The sequence below is a fragment of the Equus caballus genome, chromosome 3, assembly GCF_041296265.1.
Source record: "Equus caballus isolate H_3958 breed thoroughbred chromosome 3, TB-T2T, whole genome shotgun sequence".
NCBI classification, from domain to species: Eukaryota; Metazoa; Chordata; class Mammalia; order Perissodactyla; family Equidae; genus Equus; species Equus caballus.
In genome coordinates, this window is record NC_091686.1 from 81130300 (window position 1) to 81136968 (window position 6669).

Below are 6669 nucleotides of genomic sequence, written 5' to 3' on the forward strand. Positions count from 1 at the left end.
TCTCAAAGCTGTTGTAAAGGGAGTATCTTCTGATCTCTTGTGGGATATAAAGGGGAAAATAGTGATTGGGTTGCATATAATAAATCCAGTCCACATTCTTATACCACTAAATCCTTGGATTCCTTTCTTTGTATTTTACCAAGGGAATTCTGAAATCTCAACTTAATTTAATGTAGGTCATCACTCATTCCAGATTTCAGTCAACCAACCAAGAAAGCAATATGATTCATGACCAGTTCCTTCATCTAAAACTTTGAATCAAAATTTATGAAAACTGAACCCATATAAGTAATTTCAACCCAGTCCAAAGCTATGCTCTTTCCTCTTTGGTCAAACGTCTTTACAATCCATCCCCCACATAGGCTCTCTGGGATTCTGTTGATATAAATAAACAAAATTTTGCAATCATTCAGGTTTGAGAATTATCTTTCCTTAGATCACACATTGTACTAGTCCCCCTTTGGAGTGCTGGGACACTTTGTTACAGATTTGGAAGCCAAGAGAATTGGTAAAGTATCTTAAGGAGTATTAACAGCTTCTTGAAAGTTGCTTGCCATACATGAAGGTATTACAGATTACTTCTGGTGATAAGAGAGGTTCAGTGAAATTTGAGCAGTCAAGGTTATCTGTATATACACACATATTTCTATTCTAATTCTTAAGAGTCCCACCCTTTCTCAACTAATTCTCTAACACGTGAGACTCGGCTAGTCAAGTGAATTTAATTGTTGTAATCTGCTTCCCACAGGGTAAGTTTGAGTTGGATTATAGGCGCCATTGGCGCCATGGTTGTAAAATGTAAGAAATTCTTTTAGGATTTTCATAAAGACTTTCTGGTTCTCTGTGCCTTGAGTTGAGAATCCACAGTCTTAAATTTCCTTTTTTTTCCCCTGTAGGCTCTCTGGTTCAGTTAAAAGCTGCCATCCCTCTCCACTTCCTATAATAATTATGTATTTCTTAATGTAACTCTAACTGTTATAATAGAAATACCCCAAAATCTCAGTGACTTAAAATGATAAAAAGATATTTTTTTCAAATCCAGGTGTTATAAAGGTTTATAGTTAGATAGCCTTCCATGTGGTCATTCGGTTGACTCAGGCCCTTCTCTTATTTATTCCTTGGAATTCTCTAATAATTCTAATAATTCAATCAGCAGATTGGGAAAGAAAAGGCAAGAAGATTTATGCAGGAGATTTTCATGGGTCAAGCCATGAAACATCTTACATCACCTGAGCCCATTTCATGAGCCAGAATTTAGTCATATAGTCACTTCTAACTACAAGGAAAACCAAAGAGCTCAATCTAGCTGTGTATCCAGGAGGAATGTATTTTGATAAACACAGAAACTTGCTGCTACTCTCTATCTCCTTGTTTTCACATAAATATCAAATAAATATTATTTTATAAATATCACTCTTGGGCCAGCTAGTGGCAGAGTGGTTAAGTTTGCATGTCCCCCTTCAGCAGCGTAGGGGTCACAGGTTCAGATCCTGGGCACAGACATGTGCACAGCTCATCAAGCCATGCTGTGGCAGCATCCCACATAAAAAAAAAAATAGAGGAAGGTTGCCACAGATGTTAGCTCAGTTACAATCTTCCTCAAGCACAAAGAGGAAGATTGGCAACAGATGTTAGCTCAGGGCCAATCTTTGTCACAAAAAAAAAGAAAGAAAGAAAAAAAAGAAATATCACTCTTATTTTTACACATAGAACTCATACATCCTCTCCCCAAAGTCTCATTTATTTAAGCATTTAATTCAAAGTCCAGAAATTACAGATGTACACTTCTTGTCATCAGGGTCAGATGCATCTTTCCCATCATCCAGGAAACCAGGAGCCAAAATGACATGTTATCTTCTCCTCACCCCTACACTTCAGTGGTGAAGCAGGAAAAGAAGACTCCAATAAAATCTTCTGTTCGGAAAAGAGGGGAATGGATGACACAAAACAGTCACTGGTCCATAGAAAGTGTGAAATTCTGCTGAGCAGGCATTGTGAAGGTCCCGTACCTGGGGATAAGGAAATGTTCTTAATTATATCCTACATCTTCTTTCTGGAAAGAATTCTTCCCTGAGAACCCTATTTTTGTCTTTTTTGAGGTATTTTCATGTTGAATATCCTTTATTATCTAGCTAAGTATGAAAAACATCTGCCTTCCTTGGGAGCTGAACAAATTTTGCAATGACTCTAGGTCCCAAAGCTTTTTTGGGGTTTATTTTTTTAAAGATCATCAAATATTAACAAATTATATCTTTCTGGCTGGTGGTTCTTTTCCATTTGTTTCTAGTTAGTTTCTTGTTCTAGCAACTATGCGCAAAGTCGTTTCCCAGACTGTGTCTTAAAGCTTGCCTATTTCATTGCTTCCTCACCTCATCTCTTTCTCAAACTACTGATGATGATATTAAGACCACCTGAAGCAGTAGAGTTGGGTAAGGAAAAAAAAATCCTCATCTGATAATTACCACACAAATGATTCATGTCTTTAAGAAAGAGACTTACTAGATCTTGGTTACGTAAGGCCTCTTACAACTTCCTCTCAGTATTTGGCTTCAAGAAACAGCCAACTTCTGCAGTCTTGTAAGGCACTTGAGCTCTGAACTTTCTCTATTACCTTTGATCTCTGCTTGAAAACCAGTCAATTCTTGCTTAAGCTAATCTCTTTCTTGTAACACCTGGATAAATGTCGCCAATAGTAGCCAGCACACACTGTCACTCTCTTTCAAATGTTCTCCTAAAAGGATTCTAAGTTATCACAGTGATAATCTTACCACGTGTTTTGCCATAGCAGGGGCTCTACAGTCCTTTAGCTGCTATAGCTTTTTAATTGCTGCTTACCACCTTTTTGCTAAGTGAACTCCACCTATTTTAGATCTGCTGCGAAGGCAGCATCCAAATTATGGTGCCAATTTCTGAATTTAGTCACAAAAATAAATCACTCTAGATATTTCAAGCAGGAAGAAACAATAGAAATGTAGCAGTTAAAAAAAAATGACCACTTCTTCGACACTCTTCCCATTGAGAGATGGGATCAGTGTCTTCTCTGAATTTGGATTGACATCTATCTCCTTCAATGATAGACTACATTGCAAGTGACCCTATATAACTTCCAAATATAGATTATAAAAATCCATTAAGGGGCTGGTCCCATGACCAAGTGGTTAAGTTGGATGCACTCCACTTCGGAGGCCCTGGGTCTGCCACTTCCGATCCTGGCCGCAGACATGGCACTGCTAATCAGGCCATGCTGAAGTGGCATCCCATATAGCACAACTAGAAGGACCTATAACTAGAATATACAACTATGTAAGGGGGGCTTTGGAGAGGAAAAAAAAAAAGAGGAACATTGGCAACAGATGTTAGCTTAGGGCCAATCTTCCTCACCAAACAGCATTAAAAAAAAATCCACTAAGCTTATGCCCAGTTCCCTTGGGATAGTCAGTATGAGAGAAGCCAGATGCCATGTGAGAAGACTAACTATATCAAGATTACTAAGCTTGATAGGCCAGTTGACAGTAGGCATCAACTGAAGGCCATGCGAATGAGCCTTAGAGGAATCTAATCTATTTGAGCCTTCATGATGTCTAATTGCAATAATGTAAGAGACCTCAAGCAAAAACTTTCCAGACATACCTTCCCAAACTTCTGACATATAAAACCGTGGGTAAAGTAAAATGGTTGTTTTAAGCTGCTGTGTTCAGGGGTAATTTTTACTCAGCAATAGTAACCACAACAGTAAGATTTAGGTGGTTATAAAATTTCTGGAAAGGATTTATACCTCCATACATGAAAAATTAACTGCCATAGAGATTTCACTCCCACCATAAAAAAACCACATGACTAGACAAAATATATGAAACTTCTGTTTGCAGGCATTCAAAAACAGGCAGCACAGGACTGTGATCCCTGTGAGAAGGGTAACCAACCAGGTAGACACTGTGATGGCCCAAGCTTACTACACGGAGGCAGTTTCCAGGCTGCAGATCACAAAGGTGAGCCCAAAGGAGTCCAGAGTCCTCGCAGTGTTGAGGAGAGAGAAAGTAGTGAAAAGACTTCAGCAAGGTCAGGCAGCTAGAATTTGTGGGGCAGTGTAACGGAAAGAAAGGAGTTATTTAGAGTAAGAACTCCAGAGATCTATAGTCTTTGTTGCATACTGATCTGGATAAGTATGAGCTGAAATTCCATGAGACCAGGGAATAAAATTCTGGAAAATAGTGGGTCAAATAATATCTGGAGCTCACACAAGGGTGGGAGTAGTTCACATTCCTACCATCTAGGGTGAAACAACATCAAATTTACAGGGCAATTTTAAGTCCTCAGAAGACTATCACTTCAGATGTGCTTCTAAATTAGACCTAACTAATGGCCATTCTGTATCCACACCCAACAACTGTAAACTTTACAGTATCCATCATCCAATAAAAACTCGCCGGGTATTTAAAGAAGCAGGAAAATATGGCCCATAACCAGAAGGACAATTAATTAATAAAAGCAGACCCAGAAATGACAGAGATTAAAGACTTTAAGAACACAAATATCATAAACATGCTCAGGGATGTGAAGCAAACATGAAAGTGATGAAAAAGGAAAAGCAGGTATAGGAAAGAATCAAATGGAACTTCTAGAGATAAAAAATATAATAATTTAATTGAATGATTATAGTAGAGACAAATCTGATGAACATCAGATTAGACACTTCAGAAAAAAAGGATTAGTGAACTTGAAGGCAGAGCATTAAAATAACTCAGAGCACATAAAGAAATCTGAAAAGCTGAAGCGCACATCAGTGATGTGTCCAATGGGGGCATATTAAACTGCCAAAAATACGTATAATTGGAGTCTCAGAAAAAATATATGTGACTAAGAAAAAAAATTGAAGAAATAATGACCAGAATATCAAACTCAATAAAAACTCGAATCTTTCAGGCTGTGCGCATTTTCTGCGCTCCAGGGGTGGCGGAGGGAGGTAGCGTGTGGGGTGGCGAACGGAAGTAGGTACACCAGGATTTCATTTTCAAGATGGACAGCCCATCAGACTCAGCTATGGTTTCACGTCGCACACCACAGGCTTGTGCCAGGTCACCGTCTCCCCATACCAGTAGTTCAAGAAAACAACCTATGAGTGCAACACTTAGAGAACGATTAAGGAAAACCAGATCTTCATTTAATTCCTGTTACAGTATGGTAAAACGTCTCAAAGTAGAGAATGAAGATGATCAGAACCTTTCAGAGAAACCAGCAACTTCAGTAGAAGAAAACCGTGTGGAATTTCGAGAAGATTTTAAACACAGACAGTGAATTTGAAGAAAATACGTATTTGAAAAATACCTTCGAGAATATCAATGCATGTGAATCTGATTCACTCGATGCTGGGTCATGCAGTGAGGATCTCCAAAATGACTTTGTGAATGAGAATCTTCCCCAAAAAGGATTAAATGAAGAAAAAGCAAAATTGGTGAAGCAGATTCAGGAGAAAGAGGACCTTCTTCAGAGGCTGAAACTAGTCAAAATGTACAGATCAAAGAATGACCTATCTCAGTTACATTGTTAATAAAGAAGTGGAGAAGCTGTAGCCAGCTGTTGCTTTACGAGTTACAGTCAGCTGTCCGAGGAAAACAAGAAACTCAGCCTTACTCAGTTGATAGACTACTATGGCTTAGATGATAAATTGCTACCCTATAACAGAAATGAAGAAGAATTTATAGGTGTTTAATTCCTGATTTTTCTCCAGAATATCTTTTAGAATGACAACTTAAAAGATACTTAATACATTTGAAAGGGAAGATATAAACCATTAGGGCTTAGAGAAAAGTATCTTGATGAGCATCAGTTTAGGGCAATCTGCTATATAAATAGAAACTAAGCTCTAAAATGAAAATTTAGTATTTTGGATAAATTTGCCAAAGAAAACTTGACATTTAAAGAAATGTGAAAAAAAATTCAGGTTTAAAAAAATAATTGTGACAATTCTGAAAATCAGTTTTAATACGTTGTTTTGTTTATTGTGGTAAGAAAGTTTCATTTTAAAAGTTAAAAAATAGTGCAGTCTGGTAAATGTCTAAACCTAAAAGTGGTCTAAAAATACCTGTCTCTCTGCTAAGTTTACGAATCTATTTCCATCCATTTAGCACATATTTCCATCTTGATGGTCTAGCAGGTAATTAAACTCTTATGTCCAAAATTGTAAAAAAAAAAAAAAAAAATACTCTAATCTTTCAAATTGAAGAAGCTCAGCAAACCCTAAGCAAAGAAATACAGAGACGTGTCATAATGAAATCCGTAAGACATCAGTGCCACAGAGAAAAACCTTTAAAGTGGCTACAGGGGAGGAAAGACGCATTATATTTAAAAAAAAAGCTAAGAATGATTATTGACTTTTTGTCAGAGTCTAGGTAAGCCACAAGAAAATTAATTTACATCTATAAATTGTTAAAAGAAAAAAACCGTTAATGATAATTTTACATCCAGAGAAAATATGTTTTAAATTTGAAGGCAAAATAGTGACTTTTACCCACAAAATGAGCTGACAAAATTTATTGCCGGCAGAACTGCACTAAAAAGAATTATTAACAGAAGTCCTTCGAGCAGAAGAAAAATAATACCAGAGAGAAATTTGGGTCTACACAAAGGAATGATGTATGCCAGAAATGGCAACTCTGTGGGTAAATACTA

The 6669-nt window shown here is 37.2% G+C and overlaps 1 pseudogene; it reads left to right on the forward strand.

Moving 5' to 3' along the window:
* Positions 1-5001: 5001 nt before the first annotated feature.
* LOC100057732 (swi5-dependent recombination DNA repair protein 1 homolog pseudogene) lies at positions 5002-5710 on the forward strand (annotated as a pseudogene).
* The last annotated feature ends 959 nt before the right edge of the window (positions 5711-6669 follow it).